The following is a 17,975-nucleotide window of genomic DNA, read 5'->3' as shown; positions in this document are numbered from 1 at the left end:
ACCAAGATTTTTCCATGGGGTGGTGAGAGCATGAGAGACACACCGTTTTTTGAACTATATATACATTTCTTGTAATTAAAATACCAACAAGGCCTACGCATGTGGCTGCACCTTAAGGCCGAAATGTTTGAAAATTGTTCCGGTTTCTCGGACAATGAAAGAAAACTCGCAAAGCGGCATGCAAATGATCTTGCTAACACCAACATGTTCTTGCGGCACGGTCTATATACATATATATATGTATGTATGTATGTATGTATGTATGTATGTATGTATATATGTATGTATGTATGTATATATAGGATGTGTCTATTCTACAACTGATTGTAGAATAATATTCTACAATAGGCAAGCCCCTATATAAGGTAGTTTTCAATCGGAGACCGACCCGACCAGGCAACACCTGCCCGGATCCCGAAAACAGATCCCCCGATCCCGCCGCCACCTCCCCACCGCCGATCACGTACTCTCCCTCCCCCGCCGCGCGCACCTCTCCCTCCCCGGCGAGCCATCCCACCCCCGCCGCGCACCTCTCCCTCCCACGGCGAGCCATCCCACCCTGCCGCGTGCACCTTCCTCCACGGTTAACCACATTCTTCCCTCTGTGAGGCTGCCCCTGGTTCCCCTCCGGCGGCAAGGACAGAGCAGGACGCGGTGGCGGTGCTGGGCACGGACCCGGCGCCGCTGACGGTGCTGCTGGGGGACCTGGCGTCGCCAGCTAACGAGGGGCGGTCGCGGGCGGAGCGGACGTTCCACGCCCTCCGCGCCTCCCACCCATACGCCCTTGCGCTGCGCCTCGCGCACCTGCTGCTCTCCCCGGTGCACCCCGCGGCGCCCATGGCCGCCGTGCTTGTAACACCCCGGTGTAATGATGCTACAGTAACCCCTGGGGTTAAGTTAATCTTTTTGCTAAACATGTGCCTGATCATTATTGTCTCATGTTCTTTCACATTCCAGTTGAATTCAAATTCAAATTTTGTCTGAAATTCAAAATGCTCAGACATGAAAACAAAAATGTTCATCATGTGCAGAATAATCCACAACTAATTTTGGTGGTGAACCAACAATTTTGCAAAAGGGTTTGAGTGGCCTAAGCTACTTCAAACAGTGGCCTAAGAAATAAATTAAATGCCTTTTTAATTTATGGAAATGGCAAACTATTTCTAAAGCCTCACAATCTATTTGGGCAGTGCCTAATAATTCTTTGAGATTATTTTGGCCAATGGCATAATTTTTGCAAAGTCTTTATTGGCTAAAAGAAAAAGAAAAGAAAAGGCTAAAGCTGCTTAAAAAAAAGGGAAAAGAAGAGGGGGAGGGAGAGCCCCTGGCCTCCCCTTGGGCTTCGGCCCATCCCAGCAGGCCGACCCACCTCACCAGCCTGGCCGGCCCAGCTCCCCGAAGCGCGCCCCCCTTCCTGTTCCCCTGGTGCGCGCCGCTACAGGGGCGCGACGCCGCCCGACCACCTCGCCGGCAACGCCGCGGGTGGGTAAGGGCCCCTCCCCTCGACGCCTCGACCCCCTCCCCACCTACCTCCACCCACTCCCCTGCTCGCCCCCTCCGCCTCTCCCACTCCCCTCCGGATTCCCCCTCGAGCTTTCCCCTCTCTCGGACCCGAGCGTGCTCGCCGCCGCGCCTCGACTGTCCTCGCGGCCACCGAGCCCCATTCGCCTCGCCATCGAGCCCATCGTCTCCGCCGCCGTCGTCTACCCAGTCCCCGTCCGTGAGCGCGAGCCGGGAGCCACTACGGGGAGCGGATCGAGCAGCCCCCTTTCTCCTCTGTCGCCGGTGACCGCCGTCATCTCCGGCCACCTCTGCGCTCCTAAGCTGTCGCAGGCTTTTCGTAGCCGCCCGGTGAGCTCCTCCCTCCCTCCTTTCTTCTCCTCGCACCGCTTCGCCCTCCCTAGCTCACTCGCCGCAGCTGCAGTAGCTCACCGCCGCCTAGACCCGCAGTCGTCGTGGCCACGCTCACCGTCGAGCTCAACCGAGCACTGCACCGTGCCCAGCACGCTCCGAGCAGCCTGACACACATGCCAGTTGCCCCTGTCGTGCCCTACTTCGACGAGCTCGAGCTCGCCCGAGCTCCAGCGTCCGCCGCGGTCGACGCCACCGTCGACACCGTCCATCCCAGCCTCGGCTGAGACCTCGAATGGGTGCGCCCGACCCCCTGCTTTTGAACGCGCTGCCCCACGCTGCTTTTGAGCGCCCGTAGCCCCGTCCCCGATGATGCCCGAAGCCAACCGCCGCCCACGCTCACCGCTGGCGCCGATTCCGGCCAAGTCCGGTGATGCTACGACCACCACTGGACGCGGCGCGGAGAGCTCGTTCGTATGAGCCTAGCCCCGCTCCTCCCCGAGCCCTGTACGCGTTTTCCGGCGAGGTCCGGCGCCCCTCCGCCGCAGGAACGCTCACCGGAGCTCCCCAACGCCGGCGCCGACGTGGACGTCCGGGTCCACCTCGCCAGGTCACTGCCCCGTGGCCCCAATGGCCCGGCAAGCCCTGTTGACCTAGTCAATGGCTGACTAGGCATGGCCCAGTCACTGCCAGCGGGCCCCTCGTGGACCCTGTTGACTAGTCAACTAGTCTGTTGACCGCTGATGCAACAGTGACGCCCTGATGATGTCATATTTCCTTTTCTGTTAATATAAATAATTCCAGAATATTGTTTAAACTTTAAAAATTCATAGAAATAAACCGTAACTCCGATGAAAATGTTTTCTATATGAAAGTTGCTCAGAAAAATCCAACGAATCCGAATACGCGGTCCGTTCATCTGTCACATGCCCCTAGCATGCTGAACATGGAACTTTCCCCTTCATCTATAACGTCTAGGACCGCGTTAGAGCACGCTTAGCGCTACGTATCGTCATGTCTTGCTTAGTGTTCCCTCTGTTTGCTATGTATTTACTGTTTCTTCCCCCTCTTCTCTCCGGTAGGCCCGAGGCCGCTGATGCCCCGGTGATCGACTACGTCGTTGACAACGACCCCTCCTTGCCAGAGCAACCAGGCAAGCCCCCCCCTTTGATCATCCCGATATCGCCCATTCCATTCTCTCATGCTTGCATTAGATTTTGCTACTGTTATTGTTTGCACCTATTCTGATGCATAGCCTGCTTTTGTACCTACTGTTGTACCTTACCTGCTTATCCTAAACTGCTTAGTATAGGTTGGTTAGTGATCCATCAGTGACCCCCACCTTGTCCTTGTTGCCCCTGCTTCATCATTGAAGACCCGATCAACGGGATCGAAGACCAGGCCCCGACACCGCACATCACTTTCCCCTTAGTTGCTCGACACTGCTGGGTTACTATCGAGTGCCGAGGGTGAGACCTCTACAGCACTTCTGATGTTAACCTGTAGTGTAGCTATTCGGTCGTGGTCATCGAGGGTGATTTCCTCCTTAACCACTTCCGATACGGCTCTGTCGTGCAACCCCTCAAGTGTGAACCTCGAGGGTGATTCCTCTACGTTCACCTTGATGATTACATTGAGTGGAACCCACCGGGGTGATTCCTTGGGTTTTCCTCTTGATGTTTGGACACACGGATACTTGGACTTTACAACTGTTACTTGGAAAGTGATGTGGAGACGGGTTGACCTGGAAGGTGCCCGTGAGATAATTACGAGGCGTGGCCGGGCATTCTTAGCCCTTGCCGCAAGTCCTCGAGACGGGGCAACGGGGTCACCTCTTTCGTGAGGCTCTGCTTGTTACCGCGCGTTCCTAATCCACTACGATTTGGATATTTGATCCGAGGGGCCTCTGGCCTGATAGCACTAACCATCACGTGGGCATAGTATGGGCGTTCTGCGTCGTATACATCAGCCAAAGCTTAATAGACGTCAGCGATGGAGCGGCGCGCGCCGGGTTGGACTGGTAAGCTCCTGCCTTTTTAGGGAGGTAGCTAGGTCTGCTCACCGGCCGCGTACGCAACATGCAGGAGTTTCCGGGGAGATGGCCCATGACCCCTGGGGGCATAGGTTTAGTCGGGCGTGCTGGCCTCTCTATTAAGCCTAGGTCGGGTTGCAGCGTATTGTTTGGCCGAGGCCGGGCATGACCCTGGAAAGTGTGTCCGGCCGGAGTCAATCGAGCGTGGTGGGTAAGTTGGTGCACCCCTGCAGGGAAGAAAAACATCTATCGATAGCCTGTCCTACGGTAACGGACACTTGGAGTTGTATCCCGATCGATACAACTAGAACTGGATACTTGTGATGAGAACTGGATGGTGATGAGGATTTGATTGTGATGATAACTGGATAGTATGGCTCTGGGATTGCTTTCTCGCAGGGAGTCGAGAAAGGATCTCTGGCCGAGGTTGATAACACTACTACCACTTTACTTTATGCTACTCTACACCCTCCTGTTTGCTGCAAGATGGTGGTTTCCAGAAGATACTAGTCTTCGATAGGACTAGACCTTCTCTTTATTCTGGCATTTCTGCAGCCCAGTCCACATATACAGCCTTCCTTTGATAATGTTGCATATGTAGTGTAGATCCTTGCTTGCGAGTACTTTGGATGAGTACTCACGGTTGCTTTGCTCCCCCTTTTCCCCCTTCTTTCTTCTTTCTGGTTGTTGCAACCAGATGGTGGAGTCCAGGAGCCAGATGCCACCTTTGACGACTGCTGCTACCCCGAGGGTGCCTACTACCACGTGACGGACGCCGATGACCAAGAGTAGTTAGGAGGCTCCCAGGCAGGAGGCCTTGCCTTTTCGATCGTTGTTGTTTTGTGCTAGCCTTCTTAAGGCAAAATTTGTCTAACTCATATCTGTACTCAGATATTGTTGCTTCCGCTGACTCTTTTGTTTTCAAGCTTATGTATTCGAGCCCTCGAGGCCCCTGGCTTGTAATATAAAGCTTGTATTATTTTAATTTGTGTCTAGAGTTGTGTTGTGATATCTTCCCGTGAGTCCTTGATCTTGATCGTACACATTTGCGTGTATGATTAGTGTACGATTGAATCGAGGGCGTCACAAGTTGGTATCAGAGCCGACTGCCTGTAGGTAGCCCCCTTTCCAACTCCTTGGCCGAAGTTGAGTCTAGTCATTGAAAAACTTTTTCTAACATTGGCTGTGTGGCTTACGGGCCCACGTCGCCATTGGGTGGTATTAGGATCTTTTACTCCTCGTCTATACTCTGGGACTCTGAACTCTCTTCTACTCGGGTTAAATGAATTTACTAACATTAGGATCCCGTGACCACATTCACCCCGAAGTTGGATGAAGCCATAGTTATCCCTTAGAATAGCTTTTTGAGTAGTGCACACCCTGTCGTGTTGACTACGGAGTGGAATCCATCGTACCTCCTTCATTATGTATGTTTTCATCATGAATGATCCTTATCTTTGCAAATGCTCAATGCCGAACTACCCCTGTTACATGTTAGCAGGATGGTTAGACCCGCTGGTCGTGGCTGTGGTGCCAACGACCCACCACCGCCTGAATTCTTTACTGGAATGAGGCAACAGTTTGAGTTAACTCGCCAGTTCATGGAAGGAATGATGGCTCAGTTTCCTCGTCCGAACATGAATCAACATCCAACCCGAGTAACTCTGCAGGACTTCATGCGCCTCAACCCATCTATCTACCGCAGCTCAACTCAACCCCTTGATGCTGATGACTGGCTCCGCGACATCACATATGAAATGGAGTCTGCTAGTGTTGCCCCTGCCAGCTATGTCACCTTCGCATCTTTCTTTCTGAAGGGTCCTGCTGCTCAATGGTGGGACAGCCACCGGCGTACCCTACCTGCTAGAACGGTCATTACTTGGCCGGATTTCCAAGCTGCCTTCCGTGCCCGTTTCATTCCTCAGGGAACCATGGACAGGAAGAAGCGAGAGTTCCGCAACCTCACCCAAGGCAACAAGACTGTAGATGCTTATCAGCGGGAATTCTTGGAATTGTCCCGTTACGCTGAAGAAGACATTGCTACTGATGCTCGTAGACAAGAGAAGTTTCGTGATGGACTTCACCCTGATATCAAGCTAGCATTGCTCGTTCATGACTTTGCCGACTTCGCCACCTTGGTGAACAAGGCTATTCAGGTTGAGACTGGTCTTCAGGAACACCAGGGATCCCTCAGGCGTAGCCGTGACGCTGGCCCATCTTCGGGCCCGTCAGCGCAGAAGCGTCGGATATGGATTCCCCACAGCATGTATCGTCCAACCGCACCTACACCAAGACAGTCCTATGCTGCACCTCGTCTGCCTCCTCCACCAGAGAGGCAGCCTCTTCGAGATGTACCATCCCAAGCTCCTGCTCCCGATCCCAATGATGGTCTGTGCTTCAGATGTGGCCGCCCCGGCCACCTTGCTAAAGAGTGCACTCAGAAAAAGAGCCAGCTGGCTCTATCTTCAACTGACCGTAACAATCAGCCCCATAACAACAATGCCAGACCTTATGGTCGTGGTCAGGCTAATCATATTGATCTGAATGAAGCTCAAGACCAGCCTGCCACTGTGATGGGTACTCTCCTTGTTAATTCAGTACCAGCTTCTGTTTTGTTTGATTCAGGAGCATCACATTCATTCATGTCAGAAAATTTTGCTTACGCACATGACATTCGATGCGAGCCCATGAACACTCCGATAGTGGTACGCACCCCTGCGGGCCGATGTCAAACTACCATGATTGGTCGCGACGTTCCTGTTGAAATTGAAGGGTTGGAATTCCTTGTTTCTCCCATTATTCTGGAGTCTTCCAATATTGACCTCATTCTGGGAATGGAATGGTTGAAAGCGCATACTACCTCTATCGTTTGCGCTACCAAGGTCGTTCACCTCCTACATCATTCAGATGAGATTGTAACCTACCATGCTCAGCTTGTTCAAAACGCTGAAGCACGACTTTATGCTTTGAATGCGTTGAACGCGACACCTCTTGAGGGAATTGAAAAGATTCCAGTCGTTCGCAACTTCCAAGACGTATTTCCAGAAGAACTTCCAGGAATACCCCCTGCCCGGGCTGTCGAGTTCGTCATCGACTTGAAACCAGGCACCGTTCCTATTGCAAAACGACCCTACAAGATGCCACCTCATGAACTCCTTGAGCTTAAGGAGGAAATCGACAAATCTCTTCACAAGGGTTTCATTCGTCCAAGTTCCTCTGCTTGGGGAGCACCTTCTCTCTTCGTCAAGAAGAAGGACGGTACGAACCGTTTGGTCCAAGACTATCGTCCTATCAACCAAGCTACAATTCAAAACAAATATCCCCTTCCTCGGATCAATGATCTGTATGATCAACTGGCTGGTTCATCGATATTCTCTAAACTCGACTTGAGGTTGGGTTACCACCAGATCCGTGTTCGTGAAGAGGATATTCCAAAGACCGCATTTGTGACTCGTTATGGTTCTTACGAGTACACCGTCATGTCATTCGGTTTAACCAATGCTCCAGCTACATTCTCTCGTCTGATGAACTATATATTCATGGATTACCTCGACAAGTTCGTCGTAGTCTATCTGGATGATATACTGGTATATTCGAAGAATAAAGAAGAACATGCTGAACATCTTCGTCTTGTTCTGGAGAAGCTTCGAGAGCATCAACTTTATGCCAAGTATTCCAAATGTGAATTCTGGTTACCCGAAGTCACCTACCTTGGTCATGTTATCTCCAAGGATGGCATTGCCGTCAACCCAGAGCGCGTTCAGGCTATTCTTGACTGGACCCCTCCAAAGACTGTCAAGCAAGTCAGAAGCTTTCTCGGACTGGCCAGCTATTGTCGCCGCTTTGTCGAGAACTTCTCCAAGATCGCCAAGCCACTGACTAATCTGCTTCACAAAGGCGTTAAGTTCGATTGGACAGACAAATGTCAGGAAAGTTTCCAGGCACTCAAGGATAAACTGACTTCTGCCCCAGTGCTTGCTCCCCCTGATTCTCGCAAGGACTTTGTCATCTATTGTGACGCTTCACGTCAAGGATTAGGCTGTGTTCTAATGCAAGAGCGCAGGGTGATTGCCTATGCCTCCCGTCAAGTGCGTCCTCACGAAGAAAACTACCCGGTTCATGACCTTGAGCTTGCAGCGGTTATCTTTGCATTGAAGCTATGGCGACAATACCTTCTCGGTAATCGTTGTGAGATCTTCACTGATCATCAGAGTCTGAAGTACCTGTTTACTCAGCCAGATCTGAACCTCCGTCAGTAGCGATGGATGGAAGCTATTGCTGACTACAACTGCGGTATATCTTATACACCTGGCAAGGCTAATGTAATGGCCGATGCCCTAAGCCGAAAGTCTTATTGCAATAATCACCAGGTCTACAAAGCTCAACCCCGCCTTTATGAAGAGTTATGCAAGCTGAACCTTCAACTAGTTCCACAGGGTTCTCTGAATAACCTTGTTTTGGAACCAACTTTTCTGAAAGCAATCAAGTCTGCTCAAGCCAAAGATGCTCATGTTGATCTGATGAAAAAGGATCTGGCCTTAGAGAAATCCAGAGATTTCTCACTTGGTGAAGATGGAACCTTATACTTCAGAGATCGCATTGTCGTACCCCGGTTCGAGCTTATGACAGAGAAGGTGATGAAAGAAGCGCATGACACCCCTCTCTCTATTCATCCGGGAAGTACCAAAATGTATCTAGACATCCGTCAGAAGTACTGGTGGTCTAAAATGAAGCAAGACATTGCCCGATATATCGAAGAATGTGACGTTTGCCGTCGCGTCAAAGCAGAACATCAAAAACCGGCTGGACTTCTACAACCGCTTCCGATTCCTGAATGGAAGTGGGATAAGATCCAAATGGACTTCGTCACTGGCCTTCCCAAGTCTCAGAAAGGTAACGATGCTATCTTTGTCATCATCGACCAATTCTCGAAGGTTGCTCACTTTCTGCCAGTCAAGGAGACTATCACTGCTAGTCAATTGGCAACCTTGTATATCTCCTGAATTGTGTCACTCCACGGCATTCCGAAGGAGATCAGTTCAGACCGCGGCAGTATTTTCACTTCTAAGTTCTGGGATAGTTTCCAAGAGGCAATGGGAACTCATATTACCTGGAGCACTGCTTATCATCCCCAATCCCAAGGCCAAGTCGAGCGAGTCAATCAAATTCTTGAAGACATGCTTCGAGCTTGTGTTATTTCTTTCGGCAAGAAGTGGGAAGAATCTCTCCCTTATGCGGAGTTCTCTTATAACAACAGCTATCAAGCCAGCTTGAAGATGGCACCCTTTGAAGTGCTTTATGGACGTAAGTGCCGAACCCCTCTGAATTGGTCAGAAACTGGGGAACGAGCACTCATTGGTCCGGACATTATTCAACAAGCTGAAGAGCAGGTTCGCATTGTCTGGGATAATCTCAAGGCGGCCCAATCCCGCCAGAAGAGCAACTATGACCGGAAACACTGGGGTTCAACTTATCAACCTGGTGAACAAGCTTATCTGCGTGTCACTCCTTTGAGAGGCACTCATCGGTTCGGAGTCAAGGGAAAGTTAGCTCCTCGCTACATTGGTCCCTTCCGTATTCTCGCCCGTCGTGGACTGGTGGCTTATCAACTGGAGTTGCCACCTCAGTTCTCTCACGTTCATGACGTCTTCCATGTGTCGCAACTTCGTCGATGCTTCAACGATCCGGAACGTGAAGTGGATCCGGAATTGATTGAAATTCAAGATGATCTCACATACAAGGAGCATCCGATCTGCATTCTTGAAGAAGCTGAACGTCGAACCCGCCAGAAGGTTACTAAGTTCCTCAAGGTGCAATGGTCGAATCATACTAAAGAGGAAGCCACTTGGGAACGCGAAGATAACCTCCGGGCTGAATACCCCGATCTTTTCCCTTCTACCTCTTAATTCTCGGGACGAGAATTTCTTTTAGAGGAGGAGAGTTGTAACACCCCGGTGTAATGATGCTACAGTAACCCCTGGGGTTAAGTTAATCTTTTTGCTAAACATGTGCCTGATCATTATTGTCTCATGTTCTTTCACATTCCAGTTGAATTCAAATTCAAATTTTGTCTGAAATTCAAAATGCTCAGACATGAAAACAAAAATGTTCATCATGTGCAGAATAATCCACAACTAATTTTGGTGGTGAACCAACAATTTTGCAAAAGGGTTTGAGTGGCCTAAGCTACTTCAAACAGTGGCCTAAGAAATAAATTAAATGCCTTTTTAATTTATGGAAATGGCAAACTATTTCTAAAGCCTCACAATCTATTTGGGCAGTGCCTAATAATTCTTTGAGATTATTTTGGCCAATGGCATAATTTTTGCAAAGTCTTTATTGGCTAAAAGAAAAAGAAAAGAAAAGGCTAAAGCTGTTTAAAAAAAAAGGGAAAAGAAGAGGGGGAGGGAGAGCCCCTGGCCTCCCCTTGGGCTTCGGCCCATCCCAGCAGGCCGACCCACCTCACCAGCCTGGCCGGCCCAGCTCCCCGAAGCGCGCCCCCCCTTCCTGTTCCCCTGGTGCGCGCCGCTACAGGGGCGCGACGCCGCCCGACCACCTCGCCGGCAACGCCGCGGGTGGGTAAGGGCCCCTCCCCTCGACGCCTCGACCCCCTCCCCACCTACCTCCACCCACTCCCCTGCTCGCCCCCTCCGCCTCTCCCACTCCCCTCCGGATTCCCCCTCGAGCTTTCCCCTCTCTCGGGCCCGAGCGTGCTCGCCGCCGCGCCTCGACTGTCCTCGCGGCCACCGAGCCCCATTCGCCTCGCCATCGAGCCCATCATCTCCGCCGCCGTCGTCTACCCAGTCCCCGTCCGTGAGCGCGAGCCGGGAGCCACTACGGGGAGCGGATCGAGCAGCCCCCTTTCTCCTCTGTCGCCGGTGACCGCCGTCATCTCCGGCCACCTCTGCGCTCCTAAGCTGTCGCAGGCTTTTCGTAGCCGCCCGGTGAGCTCCTCCCTCCCTCCTTTCTTCTCCTCGCACCGCTTCGCCCTCCCTAGCTCACTCGCCGCAGCTGCAGTAGCTCACCGCCGCCTAGACCCGCAGTCGTCGTGGCCACGCTCACCGTCGAGCTCAACCGAGCACTGCACCGTGCCCAGCACGCTCCGAGCAGCCTGACACACATGCCAGTTGCCCCTGTCGTGCCCTACTTCGACGAGCTCGAGCTCGCCCGAGCTCCGGCGTCCGCCGCGGTCGACGCCACCGTCGACACCGTCCATCCCAGCCTCGGCTGAGACCTCGAATGGGTGCGCCCGACCCCCTGCTTTTGAACGCGCTGCCCCACGCTGCTTTTGAGCGCCCGTAGCCCCGTCCCCGATGATGCCCGAAGCCAACCGCCGCCCACGCTCACCGCTGGCGCCGATTCCGGCCAAGTCCGGTGATGCTACGGCCACCACTGGACGCGGCGCGGAGAGCTCGTTCGTATGAGCCTAGCCCCGCTCCTCCCCGAGCCCTGTACGCGTTTTCCGGCGAGGTCCGGCGCCCCTCCGCCGCAGGAACGCTCACCGGAGCTCCCCAACGCCGGCGCCGACGTGGACGTCCGGGTCCACCTCGCCAGGTCACTGCCCCGTGGCCCCAATGGCCCGGCAAGCCCTGTTGACCTAGTCAATGGCTGACTAGGCATGGCCCAGTCACTGCCAGCGGGCCCCTCGTGGACCCTGTTGACTAGTCAACTAGTCTGTTGACCGCTGATGCAACAATGACGCCCTGATGATGTCATATTTCCTTTTCTGTTAATATAAATAATTCCAGAATATTGTTTAAACTTTAAAAATTCATAGAAAATAAACCGTAACTCCGATGAAAATGTTTTCTATATGAAAGTTGCTCAGAAAAATCCAACGAATCCGAATACGCGGTCCGTTCATCTGTCACATGCCCCTAGCATGCTGAACATGGAACTTTCCCCCTCCGGTCATCTGTCTGACACAGGTCCGGAACCGGGAACACCTTCCCGGTTGTTTTTCCCCTTCATCTATAACGTCTAGGACCGCGTTAGAGCACGCTTAGCGCTACGTATCGTCATGTCTTGCTTAGTGTTCCCTCTGTTTGCTATGTATTTACTGTTTCTTCCCCCTCTTCTCTCCGGTAGGCCCCGAGGCCGCTGATGCCCCGGTGATCGACTACGTCGTTGACAACGACCCCTCCTTGCCAGAGAAACCAGGCAAGCCCCCCCTTTGATCATCCCGATATCGCCCATTCCATTCTCTCATGCTTGCATTAGATTTTGCTACTGTTATTGTTTGCACCTATTCTGATGCATAGCCTGCTTTTGTACCTACTGTTGTACCTTACCTGCTTATCCTAAACTGCTTAGTATAGGTTGGTTAGTGATCCATCAGTGACCCCCACCTTGTCCTTGTTGCCCCTGCTTCATCATTGAAGACCCGATCAACGGGATCGAAGACCAGGCCCCGACACCGCACATCACTTTCCCCTTAGTTGCTCGACACTGCTGGGTTACTATCGAGTGCCGAGGGTGAGACCTCTACAGCACTTCTGATGTTAACCTGTAGTGTAGCTATTCGGTCGTGGTCATCGAGGGTGATTTCCTCCTTAACCACTTCCGATACGGCTCTGTCGTGCAACCCCTCAAGTGTGAACCTCGAGGGTGATTCCTCTACGTTCACCTTGATGATTACATTGAGTGGAACCCACCGGGGTGATTCCTTGGGTTTTCCTCTTGATGTTTGGACACACGGATACTTGGACTTTACAACTGTTACTTGGAAAGTGATGTGGAGACGGGTTGACCTGGAAGGTGCCCGTGAGATAATTACGAGGCGTGGTCGGGCATTCTTAGCCCTTGCCGCAAGTCCTCGAGACGGGGCAACGGGGTCACCTCTTTCGTGAGGCTCTACTTGTTACCGCGCGTTCCTAATCCACTACGATTTGGATATTTGATCCGAGGGGCCTCTGGCCTGATAGCACTAACCATCACGTGGGCATAGTATGGGCGTTCTGCGTCGTATACATCAGCCAAAGCTTAATAGACGTCAGCGACGGAGCAGCGCGCGCCGGGTTGGACTGGTAAGCTCCTGCCTTTTTAGGGAGGTAGCTAGGTCTGCTCACCGGCCGCGTACGCAACGTGCAGGAGTTTCCGGGGAGATGGCCCATGACCCCTGGGGGCATAGGTTTAGTCCGGCGTGCTGGCCTCTCTATTAAGCCTAGGTCGGGTTGCGGCGTATTGTTTGGCCGAGGCCGGGCATGACCCTGGAAAGTGTGTCCGGCCGGAGTCAATCGAGCGTGGTGGGTAAGTTGGTGCACCCCTGCAGGGAAGAAAAACATCTATCGATAGCCTGTCCTACGGTAACGGACACTTGGAGTTGTATCCCGATCGATACAACTAGAACTGGATACTTGTGATGAGAACTGGATGGTGATGAGGATTTGATTGTGATGATAACTGGATAGTATGGCTCTAGGATTGCTTTCTCGCAGGGAGTCGAGAAAGGATCTCTGGCCGAGGTTGATAACACTACTACCACTTTACTTTATGCTACTCTACACCCTCCTGTTTGCTGCAAGATGGTGGTTTCCAGAAGATGCTAGTCTTCGATAGGACTAGACCTTCTCTTTATTCTGGCATTTCTGCAGCCCAGTCCACATATACAGCCTTCCTTTGATAATGTTGCATATGTAGTGTAGATCCTTGCTTGCGAGTACTTTGGATGAGTACTCACGGTTGCTTTGCTCCCCCTTTTCCCCCTTCTTTCTTCTTTCTGGTTGTTGCAACCAGATGGTGGAGTCCAGGAGCCAGATGCCACCTTTGACGACTGCTGCTACCCCGAGGGTGCCTACTACCACGTGACGGACGCCGATGACCAAGAGTAGTTAGGAGGCTCCCAGGCAGGAGGCCTTGCCTTTTCGATCGTTGTTGTTTTGTGCTAGCCTTCTTAAGGCAAAATTTGTCTAACTCATGTCTGTACTCAGATATTGTTGCTTCCGCTGACTCTTTTGTTTTCGAGCTTATGTATTCGAGCCCTCGAGGCCCCTGGCTTGTAATATAAAGCTTGTATTATTTTAATTTGTGTCTAGAGTTGTGTTGTGATATCTTCCCGTGAGTCCTTGATCTTGATCGTACACATTTGCGTGTATGATTAGTGTACGATTGAATCGAGGGCGTCACAGTGCTCCTCCTCTGCTTCATCTTCCCAGGCTCCCAGGCCTTCGTCTACCCGGCGCTCGCCCCGGCCACGCAGTCCTCGCTCCGCGTGCTCCTCCTCTCCGCTGACTCCGCGCCCGGTCTCTCCAAGTTGTATTATTCTCCTCTCGCTGTCGAGGAGATTGAATGAAATTTTGACCTGCTGAGTGGAGAATTACGGGAAGTACAAGGGTAGCAGTAATGAGAAGTACATACAATATTTAGGTAGAAGTACAGAGCAGTACAGCATGCGAGCGAGGAAGTACCTGCTGAGAATTATTCCCGCTGGGGAGGCAGTACCATAGTTACAGTGAGAGAAGTACCGAGTAGTTTGAAGTAGCAGTACAGGGTGTCCTTTATGCTAATTTGGTACTCATCTTTTGCAGCTACTACTTGGAGCTGTGGAATCAACAAAGCTTATGGAAGTGCAAAAAGGTTCTCTGTAGTGAAGAGTAGTAGTACAGAATATCTTGAAGTAGTAGTGCAGATAAAAATGCAAAACTAGCCTTAATAAAAATTGTGTAATTGAGAAGTACAAACCCTATAAGATCAAGAAGTACGAAAACTGATATTCCCAAGAAGTACAAGATACATGTCGAAGGAAACTGACGTATGTAAAATAATTTACGAGCAATACAAATTAATCATTTTGAGTAATACAAAAAATATATTATTGCAGAGCAGTACGAAACTCGTATTCTATGGGTGCGGGGTTATTACGGGTTCCAACGTCGAGCACAAGCATGAGATCCTTCTCCAGCGAGAGGTGCGAGGGTAAAATGTACTTCTCTTCATCGTGGCATTTTGTTTACTCCGGCGGGCGGTGAGGAGATTGAATGAAATTTTGACCTGCTGAGTGGAGAATTACGGGAAGTACAAAGATAGCAGTAATGGGAAGTACATACAATATTTAGGTAGAAGTTCATAGCAGTACAACATGCGAGCAAGGAAGTACCTGCTGAGAATTATTCCTGCTAGGGAGGCAGTACCATAGTTACACTGAGAGAAGTACCGAGTAGTTTGAAGTAGCAGTACAGGGTGTCCTTTATGCTAATTTGGTACTCATGCTTTGCAGCTGCTACTTGGAGCTGTGGAATTAGCAAGCTTAGGGAAGTGCAAAAAGTATCTCTATAGTGAAGAGTTGTAGTACATAATATCTTGAAGAAGCAGTGCAGATAAAAATGCAAAACTAGCCTTAATGAAAATTGTGTAAATGAGAAGTACAAACTCTATAAGATCAAGAAGTACGGAACTGATATTCCCAAGAAGTACAAGATACATGTCGAAGAAAACTGACTTATGTAAAATAATTTACGAGCAATACAATTTAATCGTTTTGAGTAATACAAAAAAATGATTGCAGAGCTGTACGAAACTTGTATTCCACAGAAGTACAAGGCAAAGCTGTGTTCTCTTAAAAAATCCAAGCAGTACAATTTATTTATTTCGAGCAGTACAATTATTATTATTATTAACGAGCAGTACGAAACTCATATTCCACAGAAGTACAAGGTACATGTGGAGGGAATTTGAGTTCTCTGGAAAAAAAATTATTGGCAGTACAATTTAATCACTTTGAGACGTATAGAAACTTCTTTATTGTCGGGCAGTACGAAACTCATATTCCACAGAAGTACAATACTATGTTTCCTTGTAACATGAAAAATCTTGGTATTTTGAATATTGTTCAAAAACCGTGAAGAATTAGAAAATGTTAAAACACAAAAATTTGCTAAATTTCAATACCTTTCCAACGCCATATCATTTGCATCATTCTGAGATCCAAAGAACATCAATGATCGTATTTTAGTAGATCTAAAATTTAGTATTTTGAAAACTGTTTCAAAACTATGCATAATTTGAAAAAACTTAAAAAAGAAACGTTTGTAAATTTCAGTAGCTTTCCAACGGTATATCATTTGCGCTATTCCGAGAAGTGGTTAAAAAAATAATATATAATTACTGTTTGTCTATTTTGAATGAATCTCAATATTTTCAAAACTGCTCAAAAATTATGTAAAATTTGAAAAACATTAATACATGAAAAAGATGGGAATTTTAGTACCTTTCCAACGGCAAATCATTTGCATCATTTCGATATCCAAAAATGATCCATGATCATCTTTTAATAAAAACAGATTTTTAGTATTTTCAAAACTGTTCCAAAACTGTGCAAAATTTGAAAAAACTTAAAACATGAAAATGTTTGTAAATTTCAGTAGCTTTTCAATGGTATATAATTTGCTATATTTCGATAAGTGGTTAAAGAATTTCGTTCAAAACACTTTTCATTCAGCTTGTGATGATTTCTGTTTTTTGAAAATTCATAAAAAAATAAAAAAAGTGAAGCAAGTTACAATATATAAGAATTGAGAATTTTCTGTAGCTTTCCAACGGTATATCATTTGCGCTATTCCGATTAACGGTTTAGAATCTATTAGTGAATTACTATGCAAGTACAGAAGAGCAGTACCGACTTTACGAAAAAGAAGTACGGTTGTGTTATGCAGAAGGAGTACCAGATCTTTATTCCGGGCAGTACGAGATTATTGCAAAATATTATTCTATCATCGATTGTAGAATAGACGGCATGTATAAAGGGATTGGATATTCTTCACCCCCTCTATTTCATAATCAATGCACCGTAATTTTATGTTCCGTAAATTTTGTCTTATTTCATAAGTAAAAGGCGAACGTAAGAAAATTTATAATCGCCGTACAAAGTATTTTATGTTATGTAAAGTTAAGAACGTAAAAACATAATGTAAAATATACAGAAAATGTAATTTGTCTTGCCTTATGACCTATATTTTTGTTTTTTATGCCAAATTTTCACTACTAGGAAAAGGCTTATACATAGAAGTTTACCAGTAGCGTGTGTTTTGGCGCCCACGCTACTGATAATTACCAGTAGCGTGTGTTACAAACAGCACTACTGGTACGACTTAGCAGCAAGGTTGGTTTCTAGAGAGCACGCTACTGGTATGTTAGCCACACCACACCCCCCGGCCAAAACATAGTAGCAGCGTTGGTACCCTAACTAGCGCTACTGTTAATAAAATAGTAGTAGCGCCGGACAACAAAGAAGCGCTACTGCTACTTCTTCTATGTGTAATCTTTTACCAGTAGCGTGTTTTTTGGGCAAGTGCTATAGCTAGTTTTATGTACGAGTAGATATTTTGGCTGGCACACATAGCAGTAGCGCGCTTTGGTGCCCCACGCTATTGCTATGGTCGCCAGCCAAAATATCTGCCACCTTTCCCCCCCTCTTCTTCCTACCCCTTTCTTTCTCCCCCTTCCCTCTTGCACTTGCTTGTTCTTCAATGCTTCCCCCTCTTCTTTGCCCCTCCTCCCCCCTCCATTAATGCCCTCCCTCCTTTCTCTTCCTTGTTTTTGCCCTCCTCCCCTTCTCTTCATTGCCCCTCCACCATCCCCTCCATTAATGCCCTCCCTCCTCCCTCTTCCTTTCTTTTGCCCCTTCTCCCCTTCTCTTCTTTGCCCCTCCACCACCCCCTCCATTAATGCCCTCCCTCCTCCCTCTCATAGCTCTCTCCTCTCCCTAGCTAGTTGGAGCTATATTTATTATAAGAAGGTGCTCGATATCCCTCTCGACAAATAGGTGAGCAAAAAAAGAGTTGTGCAAGAATGGAAATATGTGTGTTTGCGATTAGGACCGAAACTATGTGCGATATGAATATACCGAATTGTGTGTGGCATGTGAGTGACATGAGTTGCCTATGCTTTGCTGAAATGTCGATTCAATTCCGTTCGGTGAATTTTGGGCAAACTCAATATGTCCTATGTTTAGGGAAGGTCATGCCAAAATTTTGTATGAATTTGATCCATGCATGCATATATACGTGGTTATAATATTTGCTCTGTGCGCAGGTGATCATGAAGGTCAATGGAAGGATGGTGGAAAGATACTGGCAATCCGCTGTGGATGACATGT

This window comes from Triticum aestivum, chromosome 6B (genome assembly GCF_018294505.1).
Source record: "Triticum aestivum cultivar Chinese Spring chromosome 6B, IWGSC CS RefSeq v2.1, whole genome shotgun sequence".
In the NCBI taxonomy this organism is placed as follows: domain Eukaryota; kingdom Viridiplantae; phylum Streptophyta; class Magnoliopsida; order Poales; family Poaceae; genus Triticum; species Triticum aestivum.
Note: the sequence above shows the minus strand (reverse complement) of the source record.